The sequence below is a fragment of the Podarcis filfolensis genome (assembly GCF_964270895.1).
Source record: "Podarcis filfolensis genome assembly, chromosome: 7".
NCBI lineage: Eukaryota > Metazoa > Chordata > Lepidosauria > Squamata > Lacertidae > Podarcis > Podarcis filfolensis.
In genome coordinates, this window is record NC_139603.1 from 82031261 (window position 1) to 82048446 (window position 17186).

The window sequence follows — 17186 nt, forward strand, 5'->3', positions numbered from 1 at the left end:
TCCTTTTCTCATAACACTAGAACCAGTGGCGTAGCGTGGGGGGTGCAGGGGGGGCGGGCCGCACCGGGCGCAACATCTGGGGTTAGGGCAAATCCATGGGTTAGGGGGCGCAAATCCACGGGTTAGGGGGCGCAAATCCACGGGTTAGGGGGCGCAAATTACTTGCCTTGCCCCGGGTGCTGACAACCCACGCTACGCCACTGACTAGAACTCAGGGAAATCCAGTGAAGCTGAATGGTGGCATGAAAGTACTTCCTCATTTGGACAATGGTTTAAATGACGGACTTGGTTCCCACAAGTTGTAGCGATGGTCACCCATTTGGATGGCGACTGAGGTTGCCAATGGTTACTAGTTATGATAGCTCTATTCCACCTCCACTTTTAAGGAGAGAATGACTAGGTATACCAGTTACTGGGAATAACCAACTGGGATGTGCACTGTTGCACTCATGTCCTGTGTGGGGACTTCCCATGGGCATCTGGTCACTGTGTTAGGTAAAGGTAAAGGACCCCTGACCATTAGGTCCAGTCATGGCCGACTCTGGGGTTGCGGCGCTCATCTCACTTTATTGGCTGAGGGAGCCGGCGTACAGCTTCCGGGTCATGTGGCCAGCATGACTAAGCCACTTCTGGTGAACCAGAGCAGCGCACGGAAATGCCATTTACCTTCCCGCTGGACGGTACCTATTTATCTACTTGCATTTTGACGTGCTTTTGAACTGCTAGGTTGGCAGGAGCAGGGACCGAGCAATGGGAGCTCACTCTGTCGCGGGGATTCGAACTGCCGACCTTTTGGTCAGCAAATCCTAGGCTCTGTGGTTTAACCCACAGCGCCACCCACGTCCCTTAAGAGGAGGCTAAACTGGATAGGCCTTTGATGTGACCCAGCAGGGCTCTTTTTATGGAAAAAAATTGTATAGTAGGCAAAATTGCTGACTACAGTTCAGATATCAGCAGAAATGTACACTAAAATGGTGATGAATTTTATAAGGACTTAAAAAAAAAGTTCATTAAGCTGATGCAGAACTAAGGTGAGCAGAACTTAAAGCTGTAAAAATGAGAAATCGAAAGAAAGTGAAACTGACAGAATTGTTCGTCACTACCCTGAAGAGAGACCTTTGGGGCAACAATTCACACATGTTCCCTTCCAAGTGAAAGATCTTTGTCTTGCTTATGATCCCATTCAGCAAAAGATAAAGGATTTCTGTATTTTTAGAAACTATGTCAAAAGTAGTGCTCAGAGGTCATTTTTTTTTTTTTGGCTGTTATTTTCAGCCAACCTGCACAATAGGAACGACAAAAGATGTTGTCTTACTCATGCTCTCACAAAGCTGTGCTCTGAAATCATTTCAAATAGCAGCAGGGCATTTTTGGGGGGGTGGGTGGGGGGTCCCGGCATGGAATCTCGGTGATTCACAGAAGTCTAGCAGGAGACCATGAGCTGCCTTGTCAAAGGTCTTTCTCCAAAGCCAAACCCGTAACTTTTTTTTCTGCCGAAAGGCTAAATCCATTTTGGGGACAATAGGAACATCTGAAAGGATGGTAAATTTGCAATTTCCAATCATCTGCACACAGTTTAAGGGAAGATTGGTGGAACTGACTCGATGACCGGTCATTTTATCTTTTTCTTTTCCTAGTTCCGGAACTGAATGAATTTATATATTTAAAAAGATACTATCAAGGTACAGTGTTCAAATGTCCTTAGTTCACATATCATCTTCCAAACTATTTTGCATCTTTCCTTAGCCTAGTTCCTGCCCTGAAGATCAGGGGCAGGGCCACCCTAAGACTCCCCCCTCCCCAATTCCACATACAGGAGCTGCCCAGATTGACAATTGATATCCAGTGTCATGCTGTCTCTGCAGATGGACATTCCAAATTGGTATCATGACCAATTGCCATGGATAGCATCCCTGAATTTCCTCAATCCCTGCTTGGTAGTATAAGAGAAGGTCCATTCCCATGCCTGGGGACAGTGAATTCTGTGGGATGTAATCCACTGGAGCAGTCAAATACAACATTCCTTGTTTGCCTAGAGTGGACACAGACAGGGAGATGTTGATCCAGCCAGTTGAACTTCCTGTTACACCTGGTCTGAAGCATCCTCCCCCTGCATGTGACCAAGTAGGTGGGCGTGACCCTTGTAGATGCCACAAAAGGTCCAGTCACACAGTCATCTTCCTCTTTTGATGCCTTTTCTTCTCTTGGACTGCACTGCTGACTCTCTGCCAGCAGCACATAGGCCTGTGATGGCCTGGGACTCGGGCTCGGACTCAGAGCTGGAGGAGTCTCAGTCTGCACCGGATCCTCTGCCTCAGGCGGCATCTGAACAGAGTCGGGGGCCTGATTCTGAAGAGTCCCAGTCTGCACAGGTTCCCCTGCAACAAGCACCAGCTGGGCCGAGTCAGGGGCCTGAGCCTGCCCTGGCTCCAGATGTGGGGATTACCTCGTTGCCTTCAGCTGGGCCATCACTTACAGCTGCTCCACTACCAGTTGGGTCAGGAGAGGCTGAGGCGGCCTCTGGGTCTCGTAACCCACTGGTGTCTCTCGAGCTGCAGAGACTAAGGTCTGAGAGAAGGAGAGACCCGAGTACTCGCAGGAGGAGTGCTCGCCTTTGGGTGAGACAGGGAGGTGAGTCACCAGGGGATCAGGACTGGCCGTTACCCCAACAAAGGGCTGTCGGACCCCGCCCCAGGTTGCAGGAGCAACATTGCTGCTTGCTGGAACCTGCCTGAGACCTTGTGCCTGACCTAGCCCAGTTTCCTGCCTTGGCCCGGTTGGACTGACTCCTCATGGAATCCTTGGATTTGGGACCAGACCTGTACTGCGTGGCTCGGGTTAACCCCTGGGCCCAGCACAGGGCCCATCCTTACAAGGATGTAAGCCACACTGTATCTGTAACTACAAGCTAAAGCCTGCCTTCAGGGATCCAACTGTGAACTGAATGTGAGTAAACTTGTTATACTTTTAAAAGAAGACTGTTGTGTCTTTATTCTTTTTAGGAGGGATAAAAGGGGTCTTACCAGGAATGTACTCCAATCTGAACGAAGCCAGATTGGATTGTTTAAGTAAAGAGATTCAAACGAATCTACCAAGAAGCTTCCTGCTGCATATTGGGGAATGTTGCTGATTCACAAGTGTGAGTTAGGAAGGATATTATTAAATCAATATATCCTCTCCTCGTATCTGCATCATTCCCACAAATTTCATGAATTACGCCTCATCTACCCTATAGTTTCAAAGTAGTTTCACACCACTTTAAACATTCATATCTGCCGCCAAGGAATTTAGGAAACTGTAGTGTGTTAGGGGTGCTAAGAGTTGCTGAGAGACCCATATTCTCCCCACAGAGGGAATGTTTATAATTAAATGGGAGCAACAGCCATGGAGGGAAAAAGCAAAGCAAGTACCTTAAGATACCCTATCTAAGATAGTAGAAAGGATCTTACAGCTAAAGAAATACAAAGTATTGAGCTGTCACAGAAGCCTTAAAGCAGGAACTAAGGACAATGCTAACTACTGTTCAGGGACCTGAATGAGAGCTGCAGGCCTGTTCAGTGGGGTGGGAAACATTTTTCTGCTGGACAGACACATTTCCTTCTGGACAACTTTCTGGGTGCCACATGCAGGGCTAGAGGCAAAAGTGAGCAGAGCAATAAATATGTTTGTCCTTGTACATTAAGCTAGTTTCTTCACACTTGCATATATATAGGATGGGGGACACCTGGCTTGCCAGTAGTCCATGTGAAGGGGATCTAAGGGGTCTTAACATGAATCAACAGTATAATGCAGCAGCAAAAAATGCAACAATAACTTATATTATTCTTTGTTGTTGTTGTTTAGTCGTTTAGTCGTGTCCGACTCTTCGTGACCCCATGGACCAGAACACGCCAGGCACTTCTGTCTTCCACTGCCTCCCGCAGTTTGGTCAAACTCATGCTGGTAGCTTCAAGAACACTGTCCAACCATCTCGTCTTCTGTCATCCCCTTCTCCTTGTGCCCTCCATCTTTCCCAACATCAGGGTCTCTTCCAGGGAGTCTTCTCTTCTCATGAGGTGGCCAAAGTCTTGGAGCCTCAGCTTCACGATCTGTCCTTCCAGTGAGCACTCAGGTCTGATATCCTTCAGAATGGAGAGGTTTGATCTTCTTGCAGTCCATGGGACTCTCAAGAGTCTCCTCCAGCACCATAATTCAAAATATATGAATTCTAATATATGAATATATTATTCTAGGCTACATCAATAGAAGTATAGTGTCCAGATCAAGCGAAGTATTAGTCCTCCCACTCTATTCTGCCTTGGTCAGATCACACCTGGAGTGATCTGTGTTTAGTTCTGGGTGCCACAATTTAAGAAGAATCTTGACAAGCTGGAATGTGTGCAGATTAGAGAAACCATGAGGATCAAGGGTCTGGAAACCAAGCCTTATGAGGAACAGTTGAAGGAGTTGGGTATGTTTAGCCTGGAAAAGAGGAGATTGGAGGAGATATGATAGTCATCTTCAAATATCTCAAGGGTTGTCATATGAAAGATGGAGCAAGTTTATTTTCTCCTGCTCTGGAGGGTAGGACTCCAACCAATGGCTTCAAGTTACAAGAAAGAAGATTCCGACTAAACACCAGGAATAACTTTCCTATGGTAAGAGCTGTTTGACAGTGGAATGGACTCCCTCAGGAGGCGGCTGACGCTCCTTCCTTGGAGTTCTTTAATCAGAGGCTGGATGGCCACATGTCATTGGATGTCTTAGTTGAGATTCTTGCATTGCAGGGAGTTGGACTAGATGACCCTCATGGTCCCTTCCAACTCTAAAATTCTATGTTTCTTCTCTGACCTAGTGTGGTGTAGTGGTTAAGAGCGGTAGTCTCGTAATCTGGGGAACCGGGTTCGCGTCTCCGCTCCTCCACCTGCAGCTGCTGGCTGACCTTGGGCTAGTCACACTTCTCTGAAGTCTCTCAGCCCCACTCACCTCACAGAGTGTTTGTTGTGGGGGAGGAAGGGAAAGGAGAATGTTAGCCGCTTTGAGACTCCTGAAGGGGAGTGAAAGGCGGGATATCAAATCCAAACTCCTCTTCCTCTTCTTCTTCTTCTGACCTCTGTCCAGGGAAGCAAGAAGCATGTTCAGAGTTCAAGGGCACTTTCTGGCTAGGCATGGACACTCACTGAGGGTCTAGGAGAGGGAGCTAGTGAGAGAGGTATTGTTTTTGAGGGTGTTGAGACATAGATTGATCCACAGGACTGGATAGAAAGATCTGGGGCACATTTTCCTCGGGACCTGAGGTTCCCTATCTCTGCTGCACAACATGAGACCCACTGAGTTCTGGAGGAGAGGGCTAATGATAACTATGCTCTGCCTCCACAGTTGAAGGCAGCAATGCTTCTGAATATCAGTTGCTGGAAACCACAAGAGGGGAGAGGGCTGTTGTGCTCAGGTCCTGCTCATGGGTTTCCCACAGACATCTGCTTGGCCACTGTGAGAACAGGCTACTGGACTTGATGGGCCATTGGCTTGATCTAGCAGGCTCTTCTTATGTTTTTAAGTTTATGTTCAGTTCAGTGCAATGGACTGTGGGCTGCCAGAGGCTGGCTTGCTAACCTATCTATTTTTGTATTCTCAGGCAACAAACGCAGAAGACTTACTAAGCATCTGGTGGGTCATTATATCATATGTGGCTCGTTGACTGCATTGAGCTCAGCAGGTCATACACAACGCGGGCCTGCCTTAGAACAAGTGTGAAAGGACTTGTTTAGAATAAATTTGGGGGGTGTTGTCTCCACGGAAGGCCAGGAGGGCTGGGGGAATGAACAAAACAGCTCCCGTGTTTCGGTGCCAAACTGGAGTAGGGAGAATATAATTAAGGAAAGCTGGAGTGTATCCACCCACTCACTGTCTGTGCAATGCAGATGGCTCAGTGGTGCTGATAGAATGACCTGCTGGGGAAGACACAGGACACAGTGAAGTCTAGCAAGGCCTGACTTGGCTCCCCGCAGAGAACAGGTCTGCTTGCTTTCCTCGCCCAGCTTCATAGGTTCATATATTTAAAGCCAAGAAGTTTGTTCCAGTTTCTTCTTGTGTTTTCTTAATTAATCATCTGTCGGCTACAAGTCTGGCTTCAGTAAGCAGGGAAGAGGGAAAGTACCTCGGGCTACTCCCCATAAGAGGCACTGCGGGAGGAATAAGGATTGCAGGGGAAAACAAATTCAAGGGTGTTTGCAATTTAATTTGAAACCACTTAATCCGAATTTCCAGAACCGGTATATGCGAACCGCAACACAGCTATCCTTTGAAATCTGCACTTCTCCAGATTTTGTGATGCAGATCTCCAGCTGAACACTGTGTTACAAAAATAATACATATATTAGTGAAAATAGAATATGTAAATATTATGGGAATTGCTTGCAGAAATGTGTATATTGGTCAAAACGGCATACAAACATGCGTTTGTTAGAAGAAAGATGCACAAAAAAGTGCAGAGGAATTTTCAGGAGGACTTTTGTTTGAAATTGCTGGAGAAATGTGGAAAACTGAATTTAAGTTTGGAAAAATGAGAAACTGAGAAAAGCCGAAGTAACCCTCTCTACAGAGGGGTGGCAAATAACTCCGGCTTTTTGTGGTAAGGAAAGTGAGGGGGAAATGTACCAGGAGGTGTGAGCTAACAATTTCTTGATGCAACATCGCCTGAACTCCATAAAAACAAATCAGTGCATGCTCAGTAGTCAACCTCAGCTAACCTTCCTGCAAACATTATGCAAGCAAATGAGGATGGATGCCAAGGAAAGAGGTCAGCAGGGTGCAAATCCAGCAAAAACGGGCTGTATTTAGCTAACTTGTAGACCAGGCATAGGCAAACTCGGCCCTCCAGATGTTTTTGGCCTACAACTTCCATGCTCCCTAGCTCACAGGACCAGTGGTCAGGGATGATGGGAACTAGCCCCAAAACATCTGGAGGGCCGAATTTGCCTATGCCTGTTGTAGACCCACTAAATTTAATGAACCGGATCAGTCCATTAATTTCAGTAGGTCTACTCTGAGTATGTCTCCTATTGGATACAACCCAAAATGTTTAGGATTGGAGTGTTAATGTGAAATACACAATTATTTTTCTTTCAGAAACTGAACATATGAAACAAATCATGTCCCATCTTAAGAACATGCAGATCCTTTCCATGTGTTCCCCACAATATCCTCCCAAGAAACCAGAGGACAGGAGGGTGATCTTGTGCCTGGGTCCTGCTTATGAGCGTCCCTCAGGCATCTGGTTGGCCACTGTGTGAACAGGATGCTGGACTAGATGGGTCACTGATCTGATCCAGCAAGTCTCTTCTCAGGTCCTTAAGTAAGTTCCCTTCTCTGAAAACAATGTCTCGTTAGTAGCAATGAAGATAAATAAAAAAACAGTCTCTTCCAAAGACTTATACCAGATCCTGGGTTGTTGTTGTTGTTGTCTAGTCATTTAGTCATGTCCGACTCTTCATGACCCCATGGACCAGAGCACGCCAGGCACTCCTGTCTTCCACTGCCTCCCGCAGTTTGGTCAAACTCATGCTGGTAGCTTCGAGAACACTATCCAACCATCTTGTCCTCTGTCGTCCCCTTCTCCTTGTGCCCTCCATCTTTCCCAACATCAGGGTCTTTTCCAGGGAGTCTTCTCTTCTCATGAGGTGGCCAAACAAAGTATTGGAGCCTCAGCTTCAGGATCTGTCCTTCCAGTGAGCACTTAGGGCTGATTTCCTTAAGAATGGATACGTTTGATCTTCTCGCAGTCCATGGGACTCTCAAGAGTCTCCTCCAGCACCAGAATTCAAAAGCATTAATTCTTCGGCAATCAGCCTTCTTTATGGTCCAGATCCTGGGAAGGAATGCCAAAACCTTAGCATGTTCAGATCTGGTATAGCTTGGGTTTCATGAGCATAGGGAGTGGTTTTCTTACTACAGAAGCACATTATTTCCCTTTGTAACTAAAGCGAAAGTCTGAGATATTCATAAACACAACAAGAAAAAGCCCACTTCAGAAAAGATCAATGGAACCCCCCCTTCCTCCTCCCTGATAATCATCTACATTGCCCTCCTGTTACAGTTCACCGTATCGTGGAAGATCAAAGCACGGCATCTGAATTGGGCGCGGAAACCTTTGCCGCTTGCCGATAAACAAAATACAATTTGCAGATAACATCGCGGCGTCGATCAAAACAGACGCTTTTCCAATTAGATTTAAAAGAATTCTTAATTGTTATAGATCTAATCAGGGCTCTTGCATTTCACAGCCTCGAGCCTGTTTTACAGGGCCTTTATTTCCCCTGGGATTTTAAGTAACAGGCAGGTCTGAATAGGCAGCAGCGGGGGCGTCCCTGACAGGTGGGTGACAACAAAGGAGCAAATCGGTGTTCCCGCAGAGGCCCCAGGGAAAGTGACTGTGCACATTTAGGGGCTCATGTGTTTGGAACTGACATCAGAGCACACACATGGGCACAAAACAGCAGTCTGTGTCCAGAGGTTGCTTTGAGCCAGAACTCAACAGCGCCATGTTGCCATTTATATAGAGCTCACAGGAAACTGCCTTATACAGTGGTACCTCGGGTTACATACGCTTCAGCTTACATACACTTCAGGTTACAGACTCCGCTAACCCAGAAATAGTGCTTCAGGTTAAGAACTTTGCTTCAGGATGAGAACAGAAATCGTGCTCCGGCGGCGCGGCAGCAGCAGGAGGCCCCATTAGCTAAAGTGGTACCTCAGGTTAAACACAGTTTCAGGTTAAGAACGGACCTCCGGAATGAATTAAGTACTTAACCCGAGGTACCACTGTACTGGTCCATCTAGACCAGGGTTCCCCAAACTTGGGTCTCCGGCTGTTTTTGGACTACAGTTCCCACCATCCCGGACCACAGGTCCTTCTAGCTAGGGATGGTGGGAGTTGTAGTCCAACCACAGCTGGCGATCCAAGCTTGGGAAACTCTGATCTAGACCGATACTGTCTGCGTGAGGGACAAGGGACATTTATCAGCCCTAGGACCCAATTTGAAGGCAGGGCATGCTTGTGGTGGGTCGGGCTAGATGCCAGTGTGGGTGGAGCGACAGATGTGCTATGCATATGCTCTCTCTCTCTCTCTCTCTCTCTCTCACACACACACACACACACACACACACACACAGGCAAGCAAGAGACATTACCACAACTCAAGGGCATTTCTCCAGGCAATCTAAAGCACCAGAGTACATGGCGTTGGGCAAATGTGGGACATCGTAGAATTGTAGAGTTGGAAGTCTGCCTGCAGAGTCAAATGCAGTGTGCTTCTGAATTGCTGGAAGCCACAGGAGGTGAGAGGGCTCATGTTCTAGGGTCCTCTTTGCAGGCTTCCCACTGTCATCCAGTTGGCCACTGTGAGCATAGGATGCTGGACTAGAGCATCCTGGTCCAGCAGGGCTGTTCTTATGACCCGAGGGGCACAGGGAGATCCCAAGAGATGGATAAACAGGCTTAAAGAGCTACATTTGGCTGCTGGGCCCAAGGTTCCCCATATCTTTTCAACACTGGCTGGCAGAAGTCTTCAGGAAGGAGTGGCTGAAGCTGGGTGCAGAACAGGGAGTCAGGTGAAGTCAGGAACAGGTATGCAAGCAGGGAGCCAGGGTGGGTCAGGAGCTCAGGCAGGAAAGCAGGACAGGGTTCAGGCAGGAACTAGCAACCAACAATGTTGCTCCCGCAACATAGCCGAAAGAAATATCAACAACCTCAGATATGCAGATGACACAACCTTGATGGCAGAAAGTGAGGAGGAATTAAAGAACCTTTTAATGAGGGTGAAAGAGAAGAGCGCATAATATGGTCTGAAGCTCAACATCAAAAAAACGAAGATCATGGCCTCTTGGCCCATCACCTCCTGGCAAATAGAAGGGGAAGAAATGGAGGCAGTGAGAGATTTTACTTTCTTGGGCTCCATGATCACTGCAGATGGTGACAGCAGCCACGAAATTAAGACGCCTGCTTCTTGGGAGAAAAGCAATGACAAACCTAGACAGCATCTTAAAAAGCAGAGACATCACCTTGCCAACAAAGGTCTATATAGTTAAAGCTATGGTTTTCCCAGTAGTGATGTGTGGAAGTGAGAGCTGGACCATAAAGTAGGCTGATCGCCGAAGAATTGGTGCTTTTGAATTATGGTGCTGGAGGAGACTCTTAAGAGTCCCATGGACTGCAAGAAGATCAAACGCATCCATTCTTAAGGAAATTAGCCCTGAGTGCTCACTGGAAGGACAGATCCTGAAGCTGAGGCTCCAATACTTTGGCCACCTCAGGAGAAGAGAAGACTCCCTGGAAAAGACCCTGATGTTGGGAAAGATGGAGGGTACAAGGAGAAGGGGACGACAGAGGACGAGATGGTTGGACAGTGTTCTCGAAGCTACAAACATGAGTCTGACCAAACTGCGGGAGGCAGTGGAAGACAGGAGTGCCTGGTGTGCTCTGGTCCATGGGGTCACGAAGAGTCGGACACGACTAAACGACTAAACAAACAAACAAAACTTTATTTACATATAAACACACACGGAGCACTGCAACATGGCTCCCTCTCTCTCTAGCATCAGACAGCAAAGAGAAAGAACAAAGGACAATAGTCCCACTTCACGGAACACAGTAACACAAACATCCTGTTTCCGTCACTTCCACTTTGTGGAGTCAAAACATACACAGTCATGTGAAAAACAACAATTGCATGACTGCAGTCATGGAGCAGGAATTCTAACACTCCACAGAGGGCAGACCCCAGCAACAATAACTCTGCCGGCATGACACAGAAGAGAGGCGGTGACCCTCCACCCCTTAGGCCAGTATACTGTTGTGACCTGACTGCCCAGCCGCAATAACGCCCACCAGGAAAAGGTGAGCAGATTTGTCATTAAGGACGATGACTGTGGGGTTGGACTAGATGACCCTTGGTCCCTTCCAACTCTACAATTCTATGTTTCTATGATTTTGAATGTGTCCAGAGTGCTTCGCTTCCTTTTCACCACTGAGTAAAACCATAAGGGCTTGGGGGAAATGAATCTAAGGTGAAAGTCATATGATTCACTTTCAGACAGAAAGAATGCAAAAAAGGAAGACAAGACAATCTTATTTTCTAAAACTGGACAAGGATTTATTGCAGCTCAACACATTTTTGGAACACAAGTTCCTTCTTCAAGAGAAATCCCCCTCCTAGTGCTAGATAGACAACAATATCTGTGCAAGCCACTTAGGCTCTTTTTACATAATTTGAAGGTTTAAGATTTCTCCTAAAGAAGGAACATGTGTTCCAAAATTTGCTGGGCTGTAACAAATCCTTTTAGCTGGCACTTCTGGGAACAAGATCCTCTTTCCCCCTTTCATTCTATTTTTTTGTATCTCACTCCTGTTGTTGTTTTTTGTTCCCCTGTAACTGAGACAGACATTTTTTCTTTTGAAAAAAAATAAGCATTGTGTATTAAGGATGGAGGAGGATTTCATTCATTTTTAAAGTGGACCATCCTAATTCATGCCTCCTGGGCTAACATAGGAGCCAGCTCCTAGGGGTCATGTGTGCTTCAGCCCCCACAATAAAATATTTGAGGGGGCTGCCTCCTTGCAAAGTCGAGTGTGGTGTAGTGGTTAAGAGCAGTAGACTCGTAATCTGGTGAACTGGGTTTGTGTCTGCGTTCCTCCACATGCAGCTGCTGGGTGACCTTGGGCTAGTCACACTTCTCTGAAGTCTCTCAGCCCCACTCACCTCACAGAGTGTTTGTTGTGGGGGAGGAAGGGAAAGGAGAATGTTAGCCGCTTTGAGACTCCTTCGGGTAGTGATAAAGCAGGATATCAAATCCAAACTCCTCTTCTTCTTCTCCTTCTCCTTCTCCTCCTCCTCCTCCTCCTCCTCCTCCTCCTCCTCCTCCTCCTCCTCCTCCTCCTCCTTCTTCTTCTTCTTCTTCTTCTTCTTCTTCTTTCTTCTTCTTCTTCTTCTTTCCATTCAAATGCTGTGCGTGCCCTGTGTCATGCGATTGATTGTGTGGGGCAGGGCTTACCTGGACCCCCACAATATTTTATTCAGGTTGGCACCCCTGTGGGCTAATGTGTGGATCAGAGAATAATTATCCTTTCAACCTTGCCGTTCTCCAAAGTTTGTGCTACAGATAGGCTCAAAAAATGTACCAAGATGCACCAAAATGTGAAATTTAGTAATCAAAAGAAAATCTAAAAAGTGTTCATTGAGGTTAAATAAGTATCAAAAAAACATACTTGCCATTTAAAAATGCATTTTAATGCGAAGTTTTTCACAGACAATTCTGTAATTCTGTAATTCACATGTACAGAATGGAGGCAGAACAGGCTTGTGAATGAACGGCTGCAAAATTGTAGAAGTACAGTCGTACCTCGGAAGTCGAACGGAATCTGTTCCGGAAATCCGTTCGACTTCTAAAATGTTCGCAAATCCAAGCACGGCTTCTGATTGGCTGCAGGAAGCTCCTGCAGCCAATCGGAAGCTACGGAAGCCCTGCCAGACATTTGGGTTCCAAAGAATGTTCGCAAACCGAAACACTCACTTCTGGGTTTGTGGCGTTAGGGAGCCAAAACATCTGAGTACCAAGGTGTTCGGGATCCAAGGAACGACTGTATACTGATCTGCCCATCCCCATTATGTATGAGGATGGGCCACAGTGGTAGAGCATCTGTTTGCTTGCTGAACATCCTAGGTTAAACCCCCAGCATACCCAGGTGACACTGTGGATGTCTGAAACCCTGAAGAACTGCTGCCATAATAATATAATAATAATTTATTATTTATACCCCGCCCATCTGGCTGGGTTTCCCCAGCCACTCTGGGCAGCTTCCAACTGAATATTAAAAACAATACAGCGTCAGACATTTAAAAACTTCCCTAAACAGGGCCGCCTTCAGTTGTCTTTTACAAGTAAAATAGTTGTTTATTGCCTTGATATCTCCTGGGAGGGCATTCCACAGGGCAGGCGCCACCACCGAGAAGGCCCTCTGCCTGATTCCCTGTAACCTCACTTCTCGCAGCGAGGGAACCACCAGAAGGCCCTCAGCGCTGGACCTCAGTGTCTGGGCTGGATGATGGGGGTCCAGTCAGTGTAGACAGTGCTGAGGTTGAAATGTTTTGAAAGGAAAAGCTTCTATAGCTCTTTAAAGATTTGTGACCTGTGTATGGGTGTGTGTGAGAGAGACTGGTCTTTCTCTGCTATGGAACCTAAAAAACCAGGGACACTCAGATACGACAAACTGGCTTAAGACATCTTCCTATGCTGTTCCTACAGCAGGAATGGGGGAAAAAACTACTTAATATGGCCTTTCCGTCCAACAACGAGTAGTACATTTTCTTTGTTCATTGGTAAGTGATTCTTTCCATATCTTAAAATGGCAACTGTGCTATGGATTGGGTAATATGGAAATTTAATTCAGCTTAATTAAGTTTCAAGGGCAAGTGATTAATCAACAAGCCTGTTTCTCCCCCTTATATTGTTTTAATTCTGTTTATCTTTATAGAAAAATGAAAAATAACAGTAAAGGAAAGAGATTAAAAACAAATTATATATCCTCCAATGTCGCTGGGGAAGTCTGAAGGCATTTTTGCAGCATTTTTCGGAGAAATGGTAGCGGGGCTGGCATGAATGGTAGGCATGGGTGGGCATCTGCTGGGGGTCCACACCCCAGCAGGGAACCCACTGAGATGAGTCTTCTGCACCTGCTGGACAAAGGAGCTTGGCTCACTGAGTGAGGGGAGCCACACAGAATATCTCGCTCCAGTGCCGAAAACTTGGCAAGCAACATTTGGAATCTTGAGGCAGTGATGTGGGCGCCAGTCACAAAATGGCTGCCTGTGTATGTGTGACAAACACAAACTCCTGTGTTGCAAAATGTAAAAATCTTTATTCCGAAACAGTGAACTGTTCCGGATACACTGTCCTCTTGAGACTTCCTTTTAAGATTTCTGAGAGACGTCTTCCTTTGAGACTTTTATAGGACATCTTCCTTTGAGAGAGGGACGCGGGTGGTGCTGTGGGTTAAACCACAGAGCCTAGGACTTGCTGATCGGAAGGTCGGCAGTTCGAATCCCCACGACGGGGTGAGGTCCCGTTGCTTGGTCCCAGCTCCTGCCCACCTAGCAGTTCAAAAGCACCTCAAATTGCAAGTAGATAAATAGGGACCGCTCTCAGGCGGGAAGGTAAACGGCGTTTCCGTGTGCTGCGCTGGTTCGCCAGAAGCAGCTTAGTCATGCTGGCCACATGACCCGGAAGCTGTCTGCGGCCAAGCGCCAGCTCCCGGCCTCTTGAGCGAGATGAGCGCGCAACCCCAGAGTCGGTCATGACTGGACCTGATGGTCAGGGGTCCCTTTACCTTTACCTTTACCTTTACCTTCCTTTGAGAGACGGCTTGGCTTTCCTCGCCATTCATTGACTTGTTTGACTCCTCATTTGACTCTTATACATACAACAACTTACAGTCACTTGTATATTTTGTGAGATGTACTGTATGATATATACATTATTTTGGGTGGCGTATTAGTATACAGTGGTACCTCGGGTTACAGACGCTTCAGGTTACACACTCCGCTAACCAGAAATAGTGCTTCAGGTTAAGAACTTTGCTTCAGGATAAGAACAGAAATTGTGCTCCAGTGGCAGCAGGAGGCCCCATTAGCTAAAGTGGTGCTTCAGGTTAAGAACAGTTTCAGGTTAAGAACGGACCTCCGGAACAAATTAAGTACTTAACCTGAGGTACTACTGAATGACATTGTAATTAATTATATATCCACTACCAGTTATTAGCCAGCATGTTGCGTTTGCATTTGTGTATGTGTGAGACAGAACAAACAGGATATATTTTGAAGATATATTTACTGAGAACTTTCATGGGTACCATAATTGATGGGTGCGGTGCTGCCTGTGGGAACCATTTTGCTGACCCGTGGGGCAAACCAAGATGGAAAGGGATTTTTTAAAATAAAAAAAACAGGCCTTTTCTCGTCTTAGGCAGGTGACATTTGAGCACAAAGGAACTGATGAAAGATTGGTTGCTGCCAGAGGTGGTGAGCGTCGGACAAAGAGCCAGGAAATTGAGACAGAAAGTATCCACTAAAAGGCATGGGATGGTGGAAGGACGTCTAAACCTTTGGCAAGAGACGATGCAAGGATTTGATGCTGTCGGGCAGCTGTGGCAGGCTGAGGAAACTGGCTTAGAGGAAGGTGTTAATTGGAAGCAGAGAATTCGCCCTCTCCTGGCTTGTCCAGGGGGCTCCTTGTGAAAGCAGTGCTTTCCTGCACTGCTGCTTGCCTATAAAGCATATCTGACAGAATGCTTTCCCCATGCTTGGCTAGCATCTATTCTTGTCAGTTAGCAGGCAAAGGAGACAGAGGGAGACGGTACTGCAGGCTGCTCACAATGTTTGGGCCTCTTATACTGCAGCACACTTAGCTTAATGGTTAATCCATCTTGGGGTTAACCATTATGGCCAAGGGTCAACAGAATGGCAACATGGCCAAGCAGTGATAAGCCTGGTCAGCAAATATGCAGATGCTTGAGGTTGTATTCAGCTGCATCCTACTCAGAGAAGACCCACTGAAATCAATGAATGCAAGCTGTTATATCTTAACTTCAGTGGGTCTCCTCTGAGTAGGACTAGCATGGAATACCACCTTTGGTTTTGACATCCAACCTGAAGGAATTTGCCTTCTCTCTCAGATATGGTGAGAAAATGTTTAGGGGTACGCGTAACTCTGCATCCCCCCCCCCAGAAAAAAGCACTGGGTTTCCCCCTTCTTACACATTATGCCTCCACCCATCTCCCCCATCCTTTCCATAAAATGTCAACATCACAATAATGGTGGAGTTACAGATAGGTAGCCGTGTTGGTCTGCCATAGTCAAAACAAAATTTTTTTTCCCCTTCCAGTAGCACCTTAAAGACCAACTAAGTTAGTTCTTGGTATGAGCTTTCGTGTGCATGCACACTTCTTCAGATACACTGAAACAGAAGTTGCCAGATCCTTCTATATAGTGAGAAGGTGGGGAGGGGTATTACTCAGAAGGGTGGTGGGAATGGGTGATTGGCAGATAGCTGTGATGAGCCTGTTGACGACTCTTAACGACTGGCCCCAACAACATCACACATACCATCTCGGGACTATTTAATTGCTCATCGTCTAACATTGTATATGCCATCAAATGCCAACAGTGTCCTTCAGCTCTCTATATTGGACAAACAGGCCAAACCTTACGCCAAAGAATAAACGGACATAAATCGGACATCAAGAATCACAAGACAGAGAAACCAGTAGGAGAACACTTCAATCTCCCAGGACATTCTATACAAGATCTCAAAGTAGCTGTATTACTACAAAGGAATTTCAGAAATAGACTGGAAAGAGAAGCTGCTGAATTGCAACTCATTACCAAACTTAAAACCATGGAGAGACCTGGTCTGAACAAAGACATTGGATTCTTATCTCATTACACATGACAAAGCCATTTTTCACCTTCTCACCCCTTGCTTTTTCCTGTAAGACCTATTGCAGTCGTTAAGAGTCGTCAACAGGCTCATCACAGCTATCTGCCAATCACCCATTCCCACCACCCTTCTGAGTAATACCCCTCCCCACCTTCTCACTATATAGAAGGATCTGGCAACTTCTGTTTCAGTGTATCTGAAGAAGTGTGCATGCACACGAAAGCTCATACCAAGAACTAACTTAGTTGGTCTTTAAGGTGCTACTGGAAGGAATTTTTTTTTTTTGTTTTAATAATGGTGGAGGAAGTGGGAGAAATTCCAAGGGGAAATGATTATATCAGTGGTTGGCAACTAGAGTCAATTGGTGGTTTCCTGAAGACCTTGTTTGACCTGTGAGTGCTCATCACAGGAATCTACAGTACTCAACACCTGGATATCAGCCAGACCTCAAACCTCTTTAGTCCATTGCTTGAGCTTTCAGGCGCTCAGTTTCTTTGCTCGCATGCTCACATTGTTTTTCTAGGTGAGAACTTGGCATCAGGCTTCCATCACTACCAAAAGCTGAGCTGGGTTTGGAAAAGAATTAAACGAAAGGAAAATCCATCTATCAACAGCATGTTTAATAACCATGTTCAGGGGTCATCTAATGGGGGAAAGGTGGTGTAAAAAATAAAGTAAATAAATGAGTTTGAGTTTGTGAGCTTCCTCAAGGCATCTG

The 17186-nt window shown here is 46.3% G+C and overlaps 1 long non-coding RNA gene across 1 annotated transcript in view; it reads right to left on the reverse strand.

Annotated features, from left to right (window-relative positions):
* Positions 1-8703, reverse strand: part of LOC310766314 — a 125881-nt gene extending 117178 nt beyond the window's left edge. The window contains exon 1 of the long non-coding RNA XR_014550053.1: positions 8584-8703. This is a non-coding gene — a long non-coding RNA (uncharacterized lncRNA). The remainder of the gene's footprint in view (positions 1-8583) is intronic.
* Between the last annotated feature and the right edge of the window lie 8483 nt (positions 8704-17186).